At 42.8% G+C, this 25,246-nt stretch overlaps 1 long non-coding RNA gene across 1 annotated transcript; it reads left to right on the top strand.

Annotated features, from left to right (window-relative positions):
• Positions 9,231-10,368, top strand: LOC110437467. Its single transcript, XR_002455521.1, has 2 exons — positions 9,231-9,465; positions 9,836-10,368. It is a non-coding gene; the product is annotated as an uncharacterized LOC110437467 (long non-coding RNA).

The following is a 25,246-nucleotide window of genomic DNA, read 5'->3' on the forward strand; positions in this document are numbered from 1 at the left end:
GGGCATAACGCGGCCAGAGGGGCGGCTTTCAAGGAGGCCGACGGTGGCGCCATGGCCGGCCCCGTCGGTGCTTCTAGGACATCCACTAGAGGCGCTAAAAACCAAAGAAAATGGGTCAGGGAAGAAGAGGGAGGTGGAGCGCGCTCACCATGACGAGGAACGGGAGCAGAGACGGCTCGGAACGGCGGCTTCGCGCGGCCGACGAACAACTCCAGCGACGGTTCTCCACTCGCGCAGCAGAAGAAACGAAGGCGAGGAGAGGGGGAAAAATGAGGAGGGAAGAGGTGCGGGCGCGCGCGGGCTCTTCAAAACCCCCCCGAGGCGCGGGAGCGGGAGAACGTGGGAGCGGAGGCTTCGGCTTGGCGGTTTCGGGGAGAGAGAGGAGCGGGGGCGGCGGTTGGAGGAAGAGGAAAGACCTGACGGGTGGGCCCCAGCCGCCAGAGAGAGAGAGGGGGAAGGGGGAAAATCGGCCAGCTGACTGGGCCTGGCCCAAGAAGGGGGCGCGGGGCGCGGGGGTTTTGGGCCAAAATGGCCGAAAAGAAGGAGGGGGGATTCCATTTCCTTTCATATAATTTTTTTTATACTAAATTTCCAATTGAAATTTTGAGCAGGAAAAGAAAATAAATAAAACATTTTGTTTTCCAACCAATCATCACAAAAGAAATGCTCCAGCATGAATGCAGCAAAAATTATTATTCTAAACTTATATTAAATTTTAATTTCCCCAAATTTATTTATTTTTCTATATTGAAAATGCTCACAAAATAATTCATTAAATTCAATTCATCTATTTTAAATAAATAAAATTTTTGGGTGTTACAATAGGACATGAACAAAAGTGGTTACGCCTTATATACTACGATAGAGAGAGTATTACTCTAGGCTGACTCGCCGAAACATGTCTCCGGCCACCGGTGTTATAATAAGGCCATCCTCAATAGAGATTTCATGACTCAGTTTTCAACATATCTATATTTTAGAAATAGTGCAGAAAGAATTTTATGGGGATGAAACTCTTTCTATTTTTATGAAACTATTATCATCTCTTTCTTCATTAATATAGTGCCACATCAACATATTTAATGTGTATGAAACTCTAATGAAACTCCATTGAGACTGACCTAATATTTATATGCCACATGTCAAGACTTAGGCCTTGTTTAGATGTGAAAAGATTTTGGATTTCGCTATTATAGCACTTTCGTTTGTTTGTGGCAAATATTATCCAATCATAGACTAACTAGGATCAAAAGATTCGTCTCGCGATTTACAGTTAAACTGTGCAATTAGTTTTTATTTTTATCTATATTTAATGCTTCATGCATGTGTCGAAAGATTCAATGTGATAGGGAATCTTGAAAACCTTTTGGTTTTTGGAGTGAACTAAACAAGGCCTTACATATGATAATCAATAGATAGCCTGTTCGCTTGACTTTATCAGCCGAGGCCTTGTTTAGTTCACCAAAAAACTTTGTAAGATTTCCCGTCATATCAAATTTTGCGGCACATGTATGGAGCACTAAATATAGACAGAAATAAAAACTAATAGTATTATTTTGTTAAGTAAATAATTCGATCCTTCCATGTGAGTTCATTAATAGGGCGTCTAGTCTCCTGTTATAATATTTTTATTACTAATTATATTATTTTGCTATATAAATAAATTCATACTGAGCTATGAGTTGTCACCGGTGTGTTCGGTCACCGGTCGTCACACAATTTCTTTACTACTATTAGTATCTTTTTGTTAAGTTAATAATTCTCTATGATTTGCTACTATTACCATTTGCTATTATAAATAGCTTCTTAATAAATAAATCCATACTGACCTATGAATTTATTTTTTGTTACTACTATTATCATTTGCTTTTATAATTAACTATAATAGGACATGCTCGTGTGTAGTCAATTTCTCGCTGCTATTTACCAAAGTGTCCGATCTCCCAATGATGAATTTATTATAGCTATTATCATTTGCTTTATAATTATTGAGGATAGGTGTGCAGTAAATTTGGTTCTTCTACTTATCAAGGTGTTAGGTCTTCTAATGATGAATTCTTTCATTACTGCTATTACCATTTGCTCCCATATATTATTTGAGCTCATGCACAGTAAATTTGGTGCTCCTATACAACATATATCATTTCATTCGTATGATATACGGGATTTCGGGAGATCAAAAACAAATTGTATAAAATTAGCCGCTACAGCTGTAGATTGATCCGGGCATTGCACAACGGCGGCATCTTCTTTAGACAAACACAAAAAAAAATAAAAATAAAAAAAATCATCCATCAATCTATGCTAGTTTCTCTTAGGAGCATATGAACCTGAGCCGCATTTGAAGTACCACCGGGAGATTGATGACACGGATCAAGCCGTGGATTTTTTTTCCCTCCCAAACAATCAACCTCCACATCGAATCCATAGGAGAGGAGAACCTGGAAGCACCGGATGCACAGGGGAGGTTAGAACGGATGCCATCAGTGTTATAATCTATACCTATCTATAAAAAGTCAAAATTTCAGTATGTCCAATATTTTCTTCTGTCTTCTCCTGTCCGCGTTCGGTTTGCCGAATCGGTGGCCTCCTCCGTCTAAGGTTTGTAGAAGAGCAAAAAAATAATAAAAAACTTTCTAGGTCCCCAATGCAAAATCTCCTATTACTTTTCTGCGGCTCCCGTCGATCGCCTTTGCCGTCGGTCGGCCCAATTAGCCCACCTGGAATCGGTACGATGGAAGAGAGAAAAAAAAATTTCTAGGGTTCCCAATGTAAAATCTCCAATTTACTTTTCTTTTATTCTTTAAATCGGCTAAAAATTGATAAATGCGTAGTAATTCATAGAAAAATCTAAAAATTATAAAACAAATTTTGTTCAGCTCCACATATGTAGATCCATGCAGTAAACAAAAAATATCACAAATTTTAGTACACTTATTTTTGTTGGAAATGCTTGCCTATGCTTTTTAGTGTAAAATTAAAATTGTAGTTGTCTTGCTCCAATTATTATAAAAATTTTATGGTAGCCTATTTAATATGATGCTTGATTCATATTTCATAGCAATCCTAATCTAAATAAAAAAATAATGCTAGCATCAAACTTCTCATGTTGATATAATACTGAGTATATTAAGAGGTAATATTAGAGTGAGATAAGGTTTAACTAGTTTCTATTTTTATTATTAAATAAATATGTCTTCAAGCTACATATTATTGTAAATATTAACTATCTAATACCATAGATGTTATGGTTATCAATAAAATAAATTATGGACTTTAAATTTTATAAAAAGAATAAATATAAATAGATATGTAACATTATGTCATCACTTTCTAAGGTCATTTGATGTTTTTCTTCCGTTACAACGCACGGACATATTTGCTAGTAATATTTATATGCCAAAACGTGGTGTCTCCTGCCACCGGTGTTATAATAATATTTATAGGCCACATGTCAGGACTTACCTATGATAATCAATAGGGCGTCTAGTCTCCGGTCATAATATTTTTTATTACTAATAGTTTTATTATTAATTGTATTATTTTGCTATATAAATATATCCATACTTAACTATGATTTGTGACTGGTGTGTTCGGTCACAAGTCAAACTTTTTAATAAAACAATCCATACTGATCAATAAATTTTTTTTGTTACTAATATTATCATTTGCTTTTATAAATAACTATGGACATGCCCGTGTGCAGTCAAATTCTCGCTGCTATTTACCAAAGTATCCGATCTCCCGATGATAAATTTTTATATAACTAATATCATTTGCTTCTATAAATTATGCACCATAGGTGTGCAGTAAATTTGGTGCTTCTACTTATCGAGGTGTTAGGTCTTCTAATGATGACTTTTTTCATTAGTGCTTAGTACCATTTGCTACGATATATTACTGGAGACAGGCTCATGCACACTAAATTTGGCGCTCCTATTTTTTATTGTTACTATTTTCCATGGTGTCCGATCACGATGATTTTTTCTTACTACTATCATTTGCTTCTATGAATAATTTGGGATGGACTTGTGTGCAATAAATTTAGCGCTGCTACTTAGGGCACTCAAATGCAGACTTTATCTCATAGTCTAAAGTTATTTATTACCTCGAACAATGTGGACTTAGAGTCTAAATACGACTTGGAGTCTTATTTTTTCTACCTCTTTCTTCAATAAATATACTGCCACATCAGCAAAATACCATAAATAATATGTAATTAATTGTCTTGGACTCTGTGATAAAGTCTTGCATTGTGAGTGCCCTTATGGAGTTGTCTTGTCCCAGTGATGATTTTTTTATTACTACTATTACCATTTTCTCTGATAAAATAATTCTAGACAGGCTCGTGTATAATAAATTTGGTGCTGCTATTTACCGAGATGTCTAATCTCCAAATGATTGCTCTTGTAAATAATTATGGACAGACTCGTGTCCAGTAAATTTGTCGGTCGCAAGCAGCAATATATGTCAATAAACATCAAGGTGTCTAATCTTAGGTGGAGTATTTTTTTATACTATTTGCCTCATTGACCACATGAATTCAAAAAAACCAAAATATTCATATGTGGCTATAATAGTTTAATTTTAAATCTTTTGCAGTATTATTTTTTATTCTTTGCAACCAAAGTTATTTCGATTTGTAGTAGTTGTTTCAAATCAAGTAATAGCACTACTTTATTCACGTATTACTATAATATACCTGAACAACATGACAAGACATTCTCAGGGCCGAATCAAATAGTAATTAGAGAAAGATTCGTATAGTTTTCATTCAAATCAAATTCGCTAAAACAATTTTTAGATTCATTCAATATATATCATCTCATTCGTACGATATATGGGATTTTGGGAGATAACAAATTGTATAAAATTAGCCGCTACAGCTGTAGATTGATCCGGACATCTAGCACAACGGCGGCATCTTCTTTAGACAAACACAAAAAAAATCATCCATCAATCTATGCTAGTTTAGGACCGCACCTTTCCGTTGTTCTTCGGATACACACTCTCTCTGCCGGGACATGTATCGGGAGAACAGCGGGGAGGTGTTGCCGAAATTCTGTCTCGGACGAGAGCGGAGCATGGAAGCTAACCTCATCTACGCATTTTCGGGTGGCATTAGGACCTATCTTTCACCTATTAGATGGTAGGAACGCCTTGTAGATGCAAATGTTGGTTTTATTACTTGCTTACATTGGCGCATAATAGAGGATGGATGACCGTGAGTGGATGTACACTGCCTGGACAACTAAGAGGAAGAGCGATGAATGGGTTAGGGGACCAATAATTTCCTGGAGCAAGCATTTCGGTCGGATGCTCAAGGGTCGGATTGGACGTTGTGTCCCTGCAAAGAGTGTAAGAACCAAAAAAGAAAAGTAGAGAGAGAGGTCTACAAAGATCTTTTCAAGTACGGATTTGTGGAAAACTACAAGAGGTGGATCTTCCATGGTGAAGCAAAAGCACGTATTAGAGAGAAGGAGGTAAGAGCACGCCTCGAGGAGTATGATGGAGATGCTAGGGTGGCCGGCTTGGTGGTAGACTATAATGAGGCACATGGCAATGAAGGATTGATGGAGGAGAATCCAGAGGAAACCGCAAAGGCTTTCTATGAAATGATGTCTTCGGTGCAGAAGCCCCTTCACGAGAAGACAACAATGTTGCAACTGGATGCTGTTGGTCGCCTTCTAGGGTTGAAGTCGCAGTTGAGCCTGAGTCGAGACGGCTTCAATCTCATGTTGACAGTTTTGGGCACAATGCTTCCGAAGGATCACACGCTGCCGAAGAACACGTACGAGTCAGTGAAGCTCTTCCGTGCACTAAAGATGTCGTATGAATCGATCCATGCTTGTCCTAATGGGTGCGTCCTATTTAGGGGAGAAGATCTAAAGGTTGCAACACACTGTCCAAAGTGCAAAGCCTCTAGGTATGTGGAGGTAGATAGTGGTGATGGCAAGAAGGTGGAGTCTAAGATCCCCGAGATGGTCGTTCGGTACCTTCCACTCACCCCGAGGCTCCAACAGATGTTCATGACAGAGGAGTCCACGAAGCAGATGACATGGCATAAGGATGGCAAAAGATACAGTGACAAGATGATGCACCCATCGGATGCTGAGACATGGCAGTACTTTGATATGCAGTATCCTAACAAAGCTAAGGACGCTCGAAATGTACGTGTAGCCATAGCAATAGATGGGTTCAACCCGTATGGAACACATGCGGCCCTGTACACTTGTTGGCCCGTATTTATGATCCCCCTCAATCTTCCCCCCGGCGTCATGTTTGAACCAAAGAACGTGTTATTGTCACTGATAATACCTAGACACCCGGGCAAGAATATGGGTGTGTTCATGCAACCACTGTGGGATGAATTGGAACATGCTTGGGTATTGACATACGACCAAGCTACAAAGAAGAACTTCACAATGCATGTGTGGTATCTGTATTCAATGCATGACTTCCTAGCGTATGGCATATTCTGTGGGTGGTGTGTTCACGGGAAGTTCCCTTGCCCAGTATGTATGGAATCTGTGATATTCACCTGGCTGAAGAAGGGTGGCAAGTACTCTTCGTTTGACAAACACCGTCAATTCCTGCCTGAGGACCATGAATTTAGACGAGACACCCAACACTTCACTAAAGGTGTTGAAGTCACCGACCCTATTCCTGAGATTAAGAGCGATGCCTAGGTCCTTGCCGAGTTACAGGCTCTCAAAATCGACAAAGACACTGATGGTTTTATTCGGTACGGTCAGGAACACATGTGGACCCATATATCGGGCTTGACTAGGCTCCCCTACTTCAAGGACCTTCTGCTTCCACACAACATCGATGTGATGCACACAGAAAAGAATATCGCCGAGGCACTTTGGGGAACCCTCATGGACATAAAACGGAAGTCAAAAGACAACGTTAAGGCTAGACTTGATGTGGAGGCGATCTGCGATAGACCAAAGCTAGTGATGAAGACCCCTGCGTCGGGCAAGAATTGGAGAAGAGGGCCGGTACTTTCTTGCCCACAGCGTAATCGACCCGGCCACCGTTCCCACCCTTCGTGAGGTTCGTCGATCGGACAGCACGACCTCCTTGGACGTCCCCATACAGCCTCGGTGGCCAAGCTCTACACAGACGATGGCAATGGTTCAGGTAACTATTCGTCGTTTATTGGTTTTACATATGTAGCTTTTCTTATGCATTGTTTAAACATCACGGGTGTAGTATTGCAGTCCCAGCTGGCCGAGCTGCGGGTCCAACAAGCGGCCCAAGAGGAGGCCCATCGGTAGCAGCTGGCGGCCCAGCAGGAGGCCCATCGGCGGCAGTTGGAGGCTATTAATGAGCACTCGGCGCGTCAGATGAAAGAGTTTGCCAGCTTCTTTCAGGGCCTGGTGATCCCTGGTTTCAGATGTCCTCCGTTGACAGCTTCTTTCTTCGCTCCACCCCCTATTCTCGCTCCACCCCCTGTTCCTAGCCCTTTAGGGACTCCGGTGAGTTTCTAGCAGTCTGTCTATTGTTTTCGCTTGTACGGCTATCCCGTAGGTAATAATGAGATCGCTTCTCCTCTATGCAGCCACTGTTGGCGGGTTCAAACCCGACTCCACATGGTCTTTCTCCAGGCCAGGTGGGACTAGGTGGCGTTCCTCCTAGGCTTACGCAGGAGGGGGCCTCTGGGTGGGGTAGCGACCCTCCACCTGCCCAGCAGATCGGATCCGGGTGGGTGTACAGCAGCGCGCCGCAGGTTGGATCGTCCTCGTGTCCTTTGTGGCCAGCTGGGAGCTCTTCACACCACGGTGGCGACGGGTCGCAGGACGTGTGACTAGCTATGTGGTTCTTCTACTTTGTAGGACGTTTGATGTTTGTTTTGCACACCATGTTGGATGTTTCATGTTGGATGCTCGATTAGTACGTTTTGTTGGATGATGGACTTGTTGGACCCATTTGTTATGGTTTATGTGTGCTATATATGTGGATTTGTGTGATATATATGTGGATCTGTGTGATATATGTGAATTCCAGTTATATAATCATATTTGTGATTTGATTGCTGTGATGCAAAACAGAAAAAACAGACCAAAATTTTACTTATTCCAGCTTTGCCACCTGCCACGTGGAAAGCAGGTGGCAAAGCTGGAATCTCATGAACCATGGCACCTTTGCCACCTGCCAATAAAGGCAGTCGGCAAAGAATCATTTGCCACGTGTCAATACAGGCAGTCGGCAAAGAATTCTTTACCACCTGCCAATAAAGACAGTCGACAAAGAATTTCTGTTCTGAAAAAAATTAAAACAGCCTTTGCCACCTGCCCATCAAAACAGTTGGCAAAAAAATTCTGTTATAAAAAAATAAGAAAAGCCTTTGCCGACTGCCGCGCGGCAGTCGGCAAACGGGATGCGCTCTGTCATCTCACAACGGCGTACGTCTCCTTTACCGACTGCCATGCTGACAGGTGGCAAAGGCTTTGCCGACTGGTTTCCACTTGGCAGGTGGCAAAGGTTTATTTGCCGATGAATTTTTTGCTACATGTTCTTTGCTGATCGCCACGTGTAAAGTAGTCGGTAAAACCTTACCACCTGTTTTAGAGTCTTTGCTGACTGTTTTTGGTAGTCGGTAAAGAGGGACATTCCAGTAGTGCACGGTGCCGGAGGGAGGACGACTATGTCGTCGAAGGGAGGACATGGAAGCCACGACGCTCCACCATCCTCTGCGTCCGCGATGGATCCTTGGTGCTAGCTGGTAAAATTAACCGGTGAGGCCACACATAACTAGTAAACCTACTAATAAATGTTAGTTGGTGGAGCTATGCTAACAATTATAATAGTTGGTGGAGACACATTACTTTTAGCACGTGGAGCTATGCTAGCAATAGTATATTATAATAGTTGGCAGAGACACATTACTATTAGAATCGGCAAATAGTGGTTAGCCATTGTTAGTTAATATTAGATGGATAACTACTCGAAACCGACATATGATTATTCAAAATTACAGCATTGGCGCTGACTGCATGTCAAACACAGCAAGGATATCAATATCGGTGCATTGTATATGCTGTTTTTTTTGTGTGATATATATATATATATATATATATATATATATATTGCACATGTTAGTGTAATCATGCATACGGACCATTGATATTTTGACTGAAGATTGCTAGAGCCGTGTGGTGGTGGTGCTGCTGCTAGTATATGTACAACTGCTGTTAGTTGCTTCTCCACTTGCGTCGCGTACGTGTGGTGCTGCTGGTGCATCCGTGTAATAGATTTTCGTCTGCCACGTACGCATCTCGATCCTTCATCTACCTCGCCAGTCGCCGTCGCCGTCACCGATAGAACAGATGCTGCATGCGCATTGGGGCATTGTTGCCACCATGGTATTGGTGTTTCTGCTTCAAGCAACCGTTGACGCCGGCCGCCTCTTCCAGGACGGCGGCGCCATTATTACCCTTCCAAGCGACAACAAAGCAGGTGATCATATCGATGTGTACGCATACTATATACCAATGAAGGCATGCATGCCGGCCAGCCGGCGCAGCCATGAATTTCGTTCTACTTAGGCCTGGTTCAGTTCGCGAAAAGTTTTGGATTTCGCTACTGTAGCACTTTCGTTTGTTTGTGGCAAATATTGTCCAATCATAGACTAACTAAGGTCAAAAGATTCGTTACACGATTTATAGGCAAACTGTGTAATTAGTTTTTGTTTTTATCTATATTTAATGCTTCATCCATGTGCCGTAAGATTCGATGTGACGGGGAATCTTGAAAATTTTTAGAAACTAAACAAGGCCTAACTTCATGCATGAAATATTAATGGATATCTATCTATGATTATTTTCAGGTTGTGAAGACGGGTACAAAGCTGTGTGCGTTCAAGCAGCAATGGTAGCGGGGAAGAACCTGATCAGCTGCCCGCGAAATCAATGCATTGTCTTTCCTGGTATTTGTTTGCCATGCTAAGACAACCAAGTCGCCGTGTGCCAGGCTGCCAGCTGCTAGTATATATGTACGCTACGTACTGTTGTTGTATCGTTGTAATAAACTAAAGCTAGCTAGCTACTACTACGGTTGGTTAGCTAGCTGCTGCTGCTACTACAGCTGGGACAGTGGCCCGTCCGCGGTGTCAGGTGTCATCTCTATTTGAAGCGCTAGCTCCTCCATCAGCATATGTATGTGTTTTAGGGTAGTTGGGTGCCTGTAAGTGTGCAGAACATCGTCTCCACCGCCTCCGGCCTCTGCCGCGCGCTGAGGTGGCTACCCTCTATGTCGTTCAGTTATTTATATGTCGTTTTTCTTGTTGTTTTATGTACCACTGCAATCGTTGTTGTAACTTAATTTGTTTCTTTCAGTGAATCAAATAATGCGCTTCACTTATATACTTTACTGCCCTGGAATTAATGTTCGTGGCCTTGGCCAAACTGGAAACAAAAAATGTGATGTTGTGCGTGATGCTCTCTCTTCTCTCGCCCTCACGTCGTTTGCATGCAAGAATCGAATCGTAGATGGATTCGCTAAGCCAGGGGAAATAATGAACCGTAGATAGATTCGCTAAACCTTTCACCCCACCTATCTTAGCGATTTCCAAGCTACTACAGTTGTCTAAGCGATGGAGAGCACCTCGATCGGGGGTCGACTCCGATCGAGGACCCCCAACGATGTTGGAGTCCGGCGTTCCCATGATGCCGCAGTGACCACTCCGGCAACCCAGATCGCGTTGCCAGACCACGGATTTCTTGGTGGCTCGACGGCGCAACGACGACAGCGCACAGGAGTACGTACGAGGGAGTACGATGACTCCGACAAGCTAGGAGGTCGTATCCCAATCGCCATTGACGCCGGAGTTGAAATGCCGTGCTGCTGTTCCTCATGGCTTTACCGTAGACCAGTTGTTCAAGGCGGAGCTCGTGCTGCGTGACTCTTGGGTCCGCCGATACAACAACTAGTGTCTCCGGCGTCCTCGGACTCGAAAGTGAAGTTTGCAAGCCATGGTGAAGGACGAACCGCACCAGAGGGACTGATGGACGGACGACCCGCAACTACATGGCACTGCTGCGACGTATACGACTATATTAAGTCGTTCCTACTGTATTACACATCTAGTGGTAATTCCATGATATATAACTAGTAGTAGATCCTGTTTTATGGGGATGAAATTTTTATTTTTTGGCTAACATAGCATCCTCATATCTCTACAAAGCAAATATCTCTCACTCATCTCTTTCATATATTTACCATCTTTGTAAGATCGGGAGTGATTCTAAGTGTATTTGCGTGTGATATTGCAACTAATGGCACTTCGGGATCGTTGTGGCTACAGGGTTCTTGTTACTCTTGGTGGTTGCTATCACCTAGACAGCTTAGAGCAATAGAGGAGCATTGACACGAGTTAGTGATTGTTCGTGATCATCTCCTGGCGATTATGAAGGGTTCTTATGCCTTTCCGATGGAGCGCCAAAGACAACTCTAGTGCATTGCACATGTCATTGAGCTACCTTACTTGTGGGTAGGTTCTTGCAATTAATTATATAGTTGAGATTCCACTACTAGAGAACAGACCTTTCGTCGATGTGCCAAATGACATTTAGTCCCAGCATTTTTGGCGCCCGGGACAAACGTGATCTTTAGTCCCGGTTAGTAAAGCCAACCGGGACTAACGGTCCCTCCCCAACGGCTCCGGTCTCAGGGGCTTGAAAGGTCCTAATATGGCTAGAGGGGGGTGAATAGCCTATTTAAAAATTCTACAAAATCACTAGAGCAAGAGGTTAGTAAATAACAAAGCGAAGCTTTTTGCTCTAGCTCTAAAGGGGTGTTTGCAAGCCACCTATCCAACAATTCTAGTTGATATGATCACTAGGTACACAAGAGCTATGTCACTACTTACACTAGAGAGCTACCTAAAGTTTCTATACAAGTAAGTAAGTTACTCTAGTTTGCGGGAATGTAAAAGAGATGGTTTGATCTTTATACCGCCGCGTAGAGGGGATGAACCAATCAACAAAATGAAGTCCAATCACCGGGAGAAATCCAATGAACAATCACAATGGAGACACACAATTTTCTCCCGAGGTTCACGTGCTTGCCGGCACGCTACGTCCCCGTTGTGTCGACCAACACTTGATGGTTCGGTGGCTAAGAGGTGTAGCACGAACCTCGTCCTCACTAGGACACCACAAGAACCTACCCACAAGTGAGGTAACTTAATGACACGAGCAATCCACTAGAGTTACCTTTTGGCTCTCCGCCGGGAAAGGTACAAACCCCTCACAATCACCGGGAGATGGCCACAAACAATCACCAACTCGTGCCAATCCTCCTCCGCTGCTCCAAGCCGTCTAGGTGGCGGCAACCACCAAGAGTAACAAGAAAACCGCAGCTAAATCGATCCCCAAGTGCCACTAGATGCAATCACTCAAGCAAATGCACTTGGAATCACTCCCAATCTCACAAAGATGTTTAATCTATGAAGGAGATGAGTGGGAGGAGTTTGCTTAGGCTCACAAGTATGTCAGGTATGCTAGAATGCCAAGAGTGTGAGCTCTAAGCCGGCCAAACACGTATTTATAGCCCCTCAAACAAATAGAGTCGTTGGCTCTTTCACTGGGCGAAATACGGGGTCACCGGACGCTCTTAAAGGGGCACCGGACGCTCAACACCCGCGACCGGTGCTCCAACAACAGCCACGTGTCGCCCTTTGAAAAACTCGTGTCAGAGTCTAACGGTCACCTGCAGTGCACCGGACGCTGAGCAAGTTAGCGTCCGGTGCACACCGGACTCATGCGCAGAGAGTTTCGCAAACCTGCAGGTCACCGGACGCTAAGCAGCGGTAGCGTCCGGTGCTCACCGGACCCATGCGCAGAGAGGGTCGCAAAACGCCCGCACACCGGACACGCACCACCGGACGCTCAAGCCAGCGTCCGGTGCCTATCGTCCGGTGCCTTACCCTAGCTGGGCCAGGCACTGTCTGCACCGGGACGCTCAGACTCAGCGTCCGGTGCTCCAGAAGCTAGCGTCCGGTGAGTGTTTCTCAGCGAGGAACACTCCCGCGACTTCTCCAAATTTCCCACCGGCGCAATAGAAAATATGCACTTCATTTTCTCAAAAAGCGCCGAGGAACCCATCCTCTCTCTACACTTCAAACTACACCTCCTTCTCAAAGTGTGCCAACATCACAACGTGTATACCAACAAGTGCACATGTGTTAGCATTTTCACAATCGTTTTCTTTGAAGGAGTTAAGTTAGCACACTAGGTTCTAAATGCATGCACATGAACAATGACACCTAGTGGCACTTGATAACCGCTTAGCCAAAGAATTCCCCTCTTTATAGTACGGCTATCTATCCTAAATGTGATCACACCCTCTATGGTGTCTTGATCACCAAAATCAAAACTCTAAGCAATACCTTTGCCTTGATCTCCATAGGGTTTTGTTTTTCTCTTTCTTCTTTTCCAAGTTGAGTACTTGATCATCTTGTGGTCATCACCATCATCACCAAGATCATCACTTGCTCCATCACTTGGCATGTACCAACCTCATTAAGTCTACACACACTTAGTATAGAGGTTAGTGCTACGGTTTCATCAATTATCCAAAACCAAACTAGGGCTTTCAATCTCCCCCTTTTTGGTAATTGATGACAACCCTTTTTACAAAGATTTTCAATAAAAATTTCTTGGATTCATATTGCTTGCCCAAGCATTTTACCATGTGCAAAGATTATGGACAAGATTCATAAACCCAAATTGGTCTCAATTGCTCCCCCTACATATGTGCTAAGAGTTTGGATTTGAAAGGTTGCACATATGCTTGAATAGGAAATATAGGAGTCAATTTCTACCAAATGATGCTAAGGTGTAAAGAATAGACCTTTGAAGCGTGATACCAATCGGAGTTGCCAATATACACCATCCTTAGCACCATTAGTAACTAGACATTCACAAAACTAGAACACCCCGTGAGATCAACATTATAAACAATGTTCTAGTACCACTTGTGAAGAAAAAAAAATAAAGGTTTAGTTACACTACCTATGCATGCTAGTTCTTCATTTCATCAATCAAACCTATAACTAGCATACACCACACAAGCAAGGTATCAGAGAGAAAGCTTCTAAAGCTAATGCAAATGCAAGCAACCATATGTGATGCACATACAAATGCAACATACACGTTTATGAGCTTGCTCCCCCTACTTGTGTGCTTCAAAATTTTAATTGATCCCCTTCTTTTATTATGTTACTCCCCTATCTTAAATCTTTGGGAAATTCTCTCCCCCTTTGTCATCAATGACCACAAAAGGTGAGCTCAAATTTTAGATAGGTTAGTGTGAAACCATGTGAAGTGAGATCATTTTCCCAAATTGGTCCAATCTAGATTACTTGCCTAAGATATTTAACTCGGTTTGATCCAAGGACAAGCTTCTTCACACCTCCAAATAAGGGTTATCTTGTACCATGTTGAGTTAAACACTTATAGCTCATATTCTAGATCAAACACTAGGATTGCAAGCCCAAAAACATGTCATATGCTACCACTAGATCAAGTCAAGCATAGAAGCAATAGTGGTACCATACAAACATCAAATTCATTTGATTTCCATGAATGATCCTAATACATGTAAGGAATGACTAGATGCACTAAACAAGTCCTTAGTAAAGATGGATGACATGTCAATTAATTTCACCTTGCTTTGCTCGAGGGAGAGGCATGTCATATAGTGGGGGTGCATCAACACATATTTGAGAAATCAAGTACATTCAATTCATTCCTTAGCTTGCAAAACCTCTTCTCATCAAGTGGCTTGGTGAATATATCGGCAAGTTGATCATCGGTGCCTATGCTCTCAATGCAAATGTCCCCTTTTTATTGGTGATCTCTTATAAAATGATGGCGGACATCTATATGCTTTGTTCTTGAGTGTTGAACCGGATTGTTGGTGAGCTTCACGGCACTTTCATTGTCACATAGCAATGGCACTTGCTTGAAGTTGATTCCAAAGTCCTTCAAAGTTGCCTTCATCCATAGAATTTGTGCACAACAACTACCGGCCGCAATGTACTCCGCTTCGGCGGTTGATAGTGCAACACTATTTTGCTTCTTGGATGACCATGAGACAAGTGATCTACCCAATAGTTGGCATGTGCCTGATGTGCTTCTTCTTTCAACTTTGCATCCCGCGTATTCCGAATCCGAATATCGAACAAGTTCAAACTTTGCACCTTTGGGATACCACAAACCAACATTTTGTGTATGCTTCAAGTACCTCAATATTCTCTTTGTTGCTTTCAAATGACTTTCTCTTGGTGAGGCTTGGAATCTTGCACACATGCATACACTAAACATGACATCCGGTCTTGATGCGGTCACATAGAGTAGGCTTCCAATCATAGACCGATATAACTTTTGATCCACCATATTTCCACTTGTATCACTATCTAGGCTTCCATTTGTTCCCATTGGAGTGCTAATTGATTTTGCATCATCCATGCCAAACTTCTTGAGCATGTCTTTTATGTACTTGCCTTGACTCACAAATGTGCCATTCTTCAATTGCTCGATTTGAAGACCAAGGAAGTAACTAAGTTCTCCAATCATTGACATCTCAAACTCATTAGCCATCATGTTTCCAAACTCCTCACAAAATTCTTGGTTGGTTGATCCAAATATGATATCATCAACATAGATTTGCAACACAAACAAGTCTTTGCCAATCTTCTTGGTGAAGAGAGTGGTGTCAACCTTGCCCATCTTAAAACCTTTAGAGAGTAAGAAATCTCTCAATCTCTCATACCATGCTCTAGGTGCTTGCTTCAAACCGTACAATGCCTTTCTTAGCTTGTAAACATGGTTGGGTTTCTTGTCATCTTCAAAACCGGGAGGTTGCTCAACATAGACTTCTTCATTGATATAGCCATTGAGAAATGCACTTTTGACATCCATTTGGTATAACTTGATGTTATGAGCACAAGCATAGGCTAACAAGATCCTAATTGCTTCCAATCTTGCAACCGGGGCATATGTTTCACCAAAGTCAAGACCTTCAACTTGAGTATAGCCTTGTGCTACCAATCTTGCTTTGTTCCTTACAACTATCCCATCTTGATCTTGCTTGTTGCAAAAGACCCATCTAGTACCAATAACATTGTGATCACTAGGCCTCTCAACTAATTCCCATACTTGATTTCTCTTGAAATTGTTAAGCTCTTCATGCATAGCATTAACCCAATCAACATCTCTCAATGCTTCATCAATCTTCTTTGGCTCAATGTGAGACACAAAGGAGAAATGCTCACAAAATGATGCTAATCTTGATCTAGTTTGCACTCCTCTTTGAATATCACCTATGATATGATCCAATGGATGATCTCTTGCAATATTTGTTGGTTGGAGTATTTGCACTTGATTGCTTGCACTTGGTTGATCATGAGATGATGTACTAGCTTGTTGATCTTGCACTTGAGTACCACTTGTACTAGCTTGATTTTGATCATGAGAACCACTAGTTTGCACATTGGATGTAGGAAGCACTTGATCTTTGTCATCTTCAACATCAATCACCTCTCTTGGCCTTAAATCACCAATATCCATATTTTTCATTGCATCGGCCAATTGAGTGCCTCTCACATCATCTAGATTCTCATCTTCCTCTTGAGAGCCATTTGTTTCATCAAACTCAACGTCATGCACCTCCTCAAGAGTACCACTAGCCAAATTCCAAACTCTATAAGCTTTGCTAGTAGTTGAGTAACCAAGCAAGAATCCTTCATCACATTTCTTTTCAAATTTACTCAATCTAGTGCCTTTCTTCAATATGTAGCATTTGCAACCAAAAACCCGAAAGTATGCAATATTGGGCTTTCTACCATTCAAGAGCTCATATGGTGTTTTCTCCATCATTGGGTGACAATAGAGTCGGTTGCTATAGTAGCAAGCCGTGTTGATTGCTTCGGCCCAAAAGGAATGACTCACATTGTATTCACTCAACATTGATCTTGCCATATCAATCAAGGTTCTATTCTTCCTCTCAACAAGACCATTTGATTGTGGAGTGTACTTGGCCGAGAATTGATGCCTAATGCCAAATTCATCACAAAGCTCATCAATTCTTGTATTCTTGAATTCACTTCCATTGTCACTTCTCACTTTCTTGATGGTTGTTTCAAACTCATTGTGTATTCTCTTAACAAATGATTTGAAGGTTGCAAAAGCATCACTCTTGTCACTAAGAAAGAATACCCATGTATATCTTGTAAAATCATCCACTATCACAAATCCATATTTGTTTCCACCAATGCTTGTGTATGTGGTTGGTCCAAATAAGTCCATGTGCAACAACTCAAATGCCTTGCATGTACTCATGATGCTCTTCTTTGGATGAGTGTTGCCAACTTGTTTTCCGGCTTGACATGCACTACAAAGCTTGTCTTTCTCAAATGTGACATCTTTCAAGCCTCTAACAAGATCATGCTTGACTAACTTGTTCAATTGTTTCATACCAACATGACCAAGCCTTCTATGCCATAACCAACCCATACTAGATTTAGTGAGCAAGCATGTTGACAATTGAGCTTCACTAGCATTGAAATCAACCAAGTAAAGATTCTCATATCTAAAGCCTTTGAATATCAAGTTGGAGCCATCTACACTTATGATCTCTACATCATCAACTCCAAATATACATTTGAAACCAAGATCACAAAGTTGAGCTACGGATAGCAAGTTGAAGTTCAAGCTCTCTACTAATAGCACATTGGAAATGCTCAAGTCATTGGATATAGCAATTTTACCAAGCCCTTTGACCTTGCCTTTGCCATTGTCACCAAATGTGATACTATCAACACCATTGTCATCATTTGGATTGATTGAATTGAACATTCTTGAATCACCGGTCATGTGTTGTGTGCACCCACTATCAAGCACCCAATGCCTTCCTCCGGCTTTATAGTTTACCTACAAAACAAATCAATGTTTCTTAGGTACCCATACTTGTTTGGGTCCTTGGAGGTTAGTGACTAAGCTTTTTGGTACCCAAATGGCCTTCTTCTTTGGACCCACAATTGGTGTACCAACAAACTTAGCATGCACACCCTTCTCACCCTTGGTAAGCACATAACAAGAATCAAAAGGAATGTAAGATGCATTAGCAATTTTCTTGTTCTTATTTATTTTATTGCAATTAAGCTCTAAGTGCCCAACTTGCTTGCATTTGTTGCAATACCGACCATTGCTCTTCACGAAGCTAGGCTTGTGAGTTGCAAAGGCTTTCTTGCCCTTCTTGGGGGTATAGCCTAATCCCTCTTTATTGAGAGAAAACCTTTGGCTACCCAAGCACTTTAGCAAGCGGGCCTCACCACCATAGGCTTTGCCAAGGGCATGAGTGAGCTCATCCACCTCTCTCTTGAGAGTCTCATTCTCAACCTTTAGTGAGGTATCACAAGTGACACTAACACTAGAAGTAGAGGTAGAGTTGGTGGTGGTGGATGAAGACCTACATGAAGAGTTAGTGGCAACAACAATAGGTGGGTTTGGTGATTCTTTAGTTAAGTCACATGTTGTGCCCACATCACATGATACAACAACCTTTTCCTTGTTCTCTTCTAATAACAAGGAGTGAGCTTTTTCAAGCTTGGTGTGAGCCTTGCCAAGTTTCTCATGGGCTTCCACTAGCCTCTCATGATTAGCATTGAGCTCATCAAAGGATTGCTCAAGAGCTTTTAACTTCTTGGCCAATTCTTTGCACTTCTTGTTTCTAGATTGAATAAGTGAATCGGCTTGTTCTAGCATGTCCATGAGTTGTTCATTAGTGAATTCATTTTCATCATCACTATCACTATCATGTTCATTTTCACTTTCACTTTCACTCTCATCATATTGTACCTTGTGGCCCTTGGCCATGAAGCATGAAGGAGTGTCAAAGAGTGATGGTTTGTTGATAGCAATGCTTGCAAGCGCCTTCTTCTTGGATGACTTGTCATCATCACTTGAATCATCATCCGAAGAGGCGTCACTATCCCATGTCACAACATAGGATCCACCCTTCTTCTTCTTCTTGAAGACCATCTTCTTGTCCTTCTTTTCTTTCTTCTCCTTCTTGTTCTTCTTCTCATGCTCATCATGATCACTATTGTATGGATAATCCGCCACAATATGATCGGGGCTCTTGCACTTGTAGCATAGCCTCACATATTCCTTGTTCTTGGAGTTGTCCCTTCTCTTTCTTGTATGGTAGCCCTTCTTCTTCATCATCTTGCCAAACTTCCAGACGAAGAGTGCTAGTGCTTCATCATCACTATCATCATTAGAGCACTCCTCATCACTTGATTCTTCCTTCTTGGCCTTGCCCTTGTTCTTGCTCTTGGATGAAGAGCTAGCTTTGAATGCTACACTCTTTTTCTTCTTGTCATCATCATCCTTCTTCATGACCTCATCATCATCATTGTCATTGTATTGATCTTGGGTCATGACATCTCCAAGTACCTCATTGGGAGATACACCGGTCAATCCACCTCTAAAGATGATTGTTCTCAATGTCTTGAACCTCTTGGGCAAGCACATCAAGAACTTGTGAATGAAGTCCTCATCTTTCACTTTCTCACCAAGGCCCTTGAGATCATTGATGATGACTTGGAGCCTATAGAACATCTCCGGTATAGACTCATCATCCTTCATCTTAAAGTTGGATAGCTTGTCCTTGAGCATATACAATTTGGCACTTTTTACCATTGTAGTGCCCTCATATGTTTCTTCTAGCCTTGTCCACACTTCACTTGCTCTCTCAAGATCTTTGACTTGTTCAAATACCTTTGAATCAATGCCATTATAGATTGTGTTGAGAGCCATTGTATTGCATTGCTTGTTTGCTCTCTCATTGTCTGTGGGGTTGGCGGGGTCAAGGATCACAATGTCATTCTCCGTGACTTCCCACACTCTATCATTGAGTGATCCAAGGTACATCTTCATTTTTCTCTTCCAATAGTCAAAGGAACTTGTGCCATCAAAGAATGGTGGTTTGCCCCCAACATGGTTGAACACTATTTGAGCCATAATTTGAGCACCGAGGTTGTCAAGCCTTCACAAACGGTGACCACGGCTCCGATACCACTTGAAAGGTCCTAATATGGCTAGAGGGGGGTGAATAGCCTATTTAAAAAATTCTACAAAATCACTAGAGCAAGAGGTTAGTAAATAACAAAGCGAAGCTTTTTGCTCTAGCTCTAAAGGGGTGTTTGCAAGCCACCTATCCAACAATTCTAGTTGATATGATCACTAGGTACACAAGAGCTATGTCACTACTTACACTAGAGAGCTACCTAAAGTTTCTATACAAGTAAGTAAGCTACTCTAGTTTGCGGGAATGTACAAGAGATGGTTTGATCTTTATACCGCCGCGTAGAGGGGATGAACCAATCAACAAAATGAAGTCCAATCACCGGGAGAAATCCAATGAACAATCACAATGGAGACACACAATTTTCTCCCGAGGTTCACGTGCTTGCCGGCACGCTACGTCCCTGTTGTGTCGACCAACAATTGGTGGTTCGGTGGCTAAGAGGTGTAGCACGAACCTCGTCCTCACTAGGACACCACAAGAACCTACCCACAAGTGAGGTAACTCAATGACACGAGCAATCCACTAGAGTTACCTTTTGGCTCTCCGCCGGGGAAGGTACAAACCCCTCATAATCACCGGGAGATGGCCACGAACAATCACCAACTCGTGCCAATCCTCCTCCGCTGCTCCAAGCCGTCTAGGTGGCGGCAACCACCAAGAGTAACAAGAAAACCGCAGCTAAATCGATCCCCAAGTGCCACTAGATGCAATCACTCAAGCAAATGCACTTGGAATCACACCCAATCTCACAAAGATGTTTAATCTATGAAGGAGATGAGTGGGAGGAGTTTGCTTAGGCTCACAAGTATGTCAAGTATGCTAGAATGCCAAGAGTGTGAGCCCTAAGCCGGCCAAACACGTATTTATAGCCCCTCAAACAAATAGAGCCGTTGGCTCTTTCACTGGGCAAAATACGGGGTCACCGGACGCTCTTAAAGGGGCACCGGACGCTCAACACCTGCGTCCGGTGCTCCAACAACAGCCACGTGTCGCCCTTTGAAAAACTCGTGTCAGAGTCTAACGGTCACCTGCAGTGCACCGGACGCTGAGCAAGTTAGCACCAGACGCGTCCGGTGCACACCGGACTCATGCGCAGAGAGTTCCGCAAACCTGCAAGTCACTGGACGCTAAGCACCGGTAGCGTCCGGTGCTCACCGAACCCATACGCAGAGAGGGTCGCAAAACGCCCGCACACCGGACACGCACCACCGGACGCTCAAGCCAGCGTCCGGTGCCTATCGTCCGGTGCCTTACCCTAGCTGGGTCAGGCACTGTCTGCACCGGGACGCTCAGACTCAGCGTCCGGTGCTCCAGAAGCTAGCGTCCGGTGAGTGTTTCTCAGCGAGGAACACTCCCGCGACTTCTCCAAATTTCCCACCGGCGCAATAGAAAATATGCACTTCATTTTCTCGAAAAGCGCCGAGGAACCCATCCTCTCTCTACACTTCAAACTACACCTCCTTCTCAAAGTGTGCCAACACCACAATGTGTATACCAACAAGTGTACGTGTGTTAACATTTTCACAATCGTTTTCTTTGAAGGAGTTAAGTTAGTACACTAGGTTCTAAATGCATGCACATGAACAATGACACCTAGTGGCACTTGATAACCGCTTAGCTAAAGAATTCCCCTCTTTATAGTATGGCTATCTATCCTAAATGTGATCACACCCTCTATGGTGTCTTGATCACCAAAATCAAAACCCTAAGCAATACCTTTGCCTTGATCTCCATAGGGTTTTGTTTTTCTCTTTCTTCTTTTCCAAGTTGAGCACTTGATCATCTTGTGGTCATCACCATCATCACCAAGATCATCACTTGCTCCATCACTTGGCATGTACCAACCTCATTAAGTCTACACACACTTAGTATAGAGGTTAGTGCTAGGGTTTCATCAATTATCCAAAACCAAACTAGTGCTTTCACCGTTGTCGGGGAGGGACCTTTAGTCCCGGTGTGTGTTACCAACCGGGACTAAAGACCTACCTTTAGCCCCGGTTTGTGCCACTAACCGGGACTAAACCTTTTGTCCCGGTCTTTGGCACCAACTGGGGCTAAAGGTAGGTGTTTAGTCTCGGTTGGTAACACCAACCGGGACTAAACCCTCCCCACTATAAATTGAATCTCCCTCCTCCCTTCTTCCTCTCCCTGCCCGAGCCCGAGCTCCTTTGTTCTTGCTTGTTCTTCCATTGTTCTTCCTTGTTATTGCTCTCATCTCCCGCGATCGATCCATTTCAACGGTTCTACGCCGTCGTCGATTTGTTTGAAAGGTTGCTAGCTTCATCCTCCTATGTTTCTCACCGCCATATGTAATTTCATATTCGACATATGTCTATTTTAATTATTTCATGTTGCCATCTCTCCAATCATTGTCTTCTCATGTTTGAATTTTTTTGAACGATGCTAAGTGTGTGCCCGCTAAAAACTAGTATACACAAATCATTACTACTATGTATACATGAATCATGTTAAGTTCTATTATAGATATTATAGGATATTTTTACTTTAATATGTTCATGTTCTTATTTTAAAATATTAATAATATAATTTTTGTTGTAATTGTTAAATAAATTGTTTTTCACTTTAAAAATTCTTGAAATTAATTTTCTTTACTGATAAAATTATAGCTTTTAATAGAAAAATTATAATTCCATGATAATGCAGATAATGGCACGCCATTGGATGTACAATGCTGATCGCCGCTCCAACGAGTTCATTGAGGGCGTGCGAGAATTCCGCAGAGTGGCGGAGCAAAATAAGCGGGATGGTTTTATGTGCTGCCTATGTGCCGTTTGTAAGAATTTGAAGGAATTTTCAAACTCAAGAGAAATTCACTTGCACTTGTTTACGAATGGTTTCATGCCAAACTATATTTGTTGGACCAAACACGGAGAGTCCGGGGTTATGATGGAAGAAGGTGACGAAGAGCAAGCGTACCCTGACGATGTGTTTGCTCAATACTGCGACTTCGCAGTAGAGGACGAAGGTGAAGAAGACGGGGATGCAGGAAACAGTATCGTTGATGATGACGATGCTCTTGGTGATGTCATTCGCGACGTACAGAGAGATTGCGAAAGTGCAAAGGAGAAGGCTAAATTTGACCAAATGCTAGAGGATCACAAGAAGCTACTCTACCTGTCGGCCAAAGAGGGACAGAAAAAGCTAGGAACGACACTGGAGTTGCTACAGTGGAAGGCAGAGAATGGTATTTCTGACAAGGCATTTGGAAAATTACTGAAGATCCAAAAAAAGATGCTTCCGAAGCCTAATGAGTTACCCACCACTACATACGAAGCAAAAACGATCGTCTGCCCTTTGGGATTACAAATCGAGAAGATACATGCATGCCCTAATGACTGCATCTTGTACCGTGGCGAGCACGAGAAATTAGATGAATGCCCTGTTTGCCATGCGTCACGGTACAAGATCTTGCGAGATGACCCTAGCGATGTTGAGGATGAAGAACGTCCGAGGAAGAGAATCCCTGCCAAGGTTATGTGGTATGCTCCAATAATTTCACGCCTAAAACGTTTGTTCAGAAATAAGGAGCATGCAAAGTTGTTGCGATGGCACAAAGAAGACCATAAGGTGGATAACATGTTGAGACACCCTGCAGATGGTTCTCAGTGGAGAGGAATCGATAGAGAATTCCTGGACTTTGCAGAGGACGCAAAAAACCTAAGGTTCGCATTGAGTACGAATGGATTTAATCCTTTTGGGGACCAGAGCTCTAGTCATAGCCAATCGCCCGTTACTCTATGTATCTACAACCTTCCTCCGTGGTTATGCATGAAGCGGAAGTTCATTATGATGCCGGTGCTCATCCAAGGTCCGAAGCAACCTGACAACGACATCGATGTTTACCTGAGGCCATTGGTTGAGGAACTCCAGCTTCTATGGAGCAAACGAGGTGTGCGTATGTGGGATGAGTACAAACAGGAAGCATTCGACCTACGAGCATTGTTGTTCGTGACAATCAATGATTGGTCAGCTCTAAGCAATCTTTCAGGACAGACAAACAAGGGATATAATGCTTGCACCCATTGCTTTGGTGACCTTCAAGCTATCTATTTGAAAAAATGCCGAAAGGTCGTGTACCTTGGCCATCGTCAATTTCTTGCTAAGAACCACCAGTTGAGAAAGAAAGGCAAACATTTTAAAGGTACGGCAGAACACCGGTCCAAGCCAGGCAACCGAGATGGGGCAGAGGTATTCGAGATGGTCAAAGATTTGAAAGTAGTGTTTGGAAAGGGAGAAGGCAGGGAACCTGCTCCGAAAGACGCTTCAGGGCGTGCCCCAATGTGGAAGAAAAAGTCAATATTTTGGGAGCTACCATATTGGAAACACCTTGAGGTCCGCCACTCCATCGACGTGATGCACGTGACGAAGAATCTTTGTGTCAATCTCCTAGGGTTTATGGGTGTGTTTGGAAAGCCTAAGGATACCCTTGAGGCTCGAGAGGACTTAAAGCTCATGAAAGAACGAGACAACCTGCATCCAGAACAGACAGATGATGGACACCAGTATTTAAGACCTGCTAGCTACACTCTTAGCAATGAGGAGAAGGAAATCATGTTTGAGTGCCTAAGTAGCATCAAGGTCCCATCTGGATTCTCCTCCAACATAAAGCGTATAATAAATGTGCCAGAGAAAAAAATTTGTCAACTTAAAATCGCACGACTGCCACGTGATTATGACACAACTGCTTCCGGTTGCCTTAAGAGGAATTCTATCTCCACACGTCTGGCCACCGTGAAGTTGTGTGCATTCCTCAATGCAATTTCTCAGAAGGCAATCAATCCTCTTGATCTAGCTACACTACAGAACGATGTGGTTCAATGTCTTGTCAGCTTTGAGTTGGTGTTTCCTCCATCTTTCTTTGATATCATGACACATCTCCTAGTTCATCTGGTCAAAGAGATTCATATTCTGGGTCCTGTCTTCCTACACAACATGTTTCCCTTAGAGAGATTTATGGGTGTACTGAAAAAATATGTTCACCAGCGGGGTCGGCCAGAAGGAAGCATCATCAAGGGATACGGGACAGAGGAGGTCATTGAGTTCTGTGTGGACTTTATTCCTGATCTTGACCCAATTGGTCTTCCTGAATCAAGGTATGAGGGGACACTCGGTGGAAAGGGTA

The sequence above is a fragment of the Sorghum bicolor genome, chromosome 8, assembly GCF_000003195.3.
Source record: "Sorghum bicolor cultivar BTx623 chromosome 8, Sorghum_bicolor_NCBIv3, whole genome shotgun sequence".
Lineage (NCBI taxonomy): Eukaryota > Viridiplantae > Streptophyta > Magnoliopsida > Poales > Poaceae > Sorghum > Sorghum bicolor.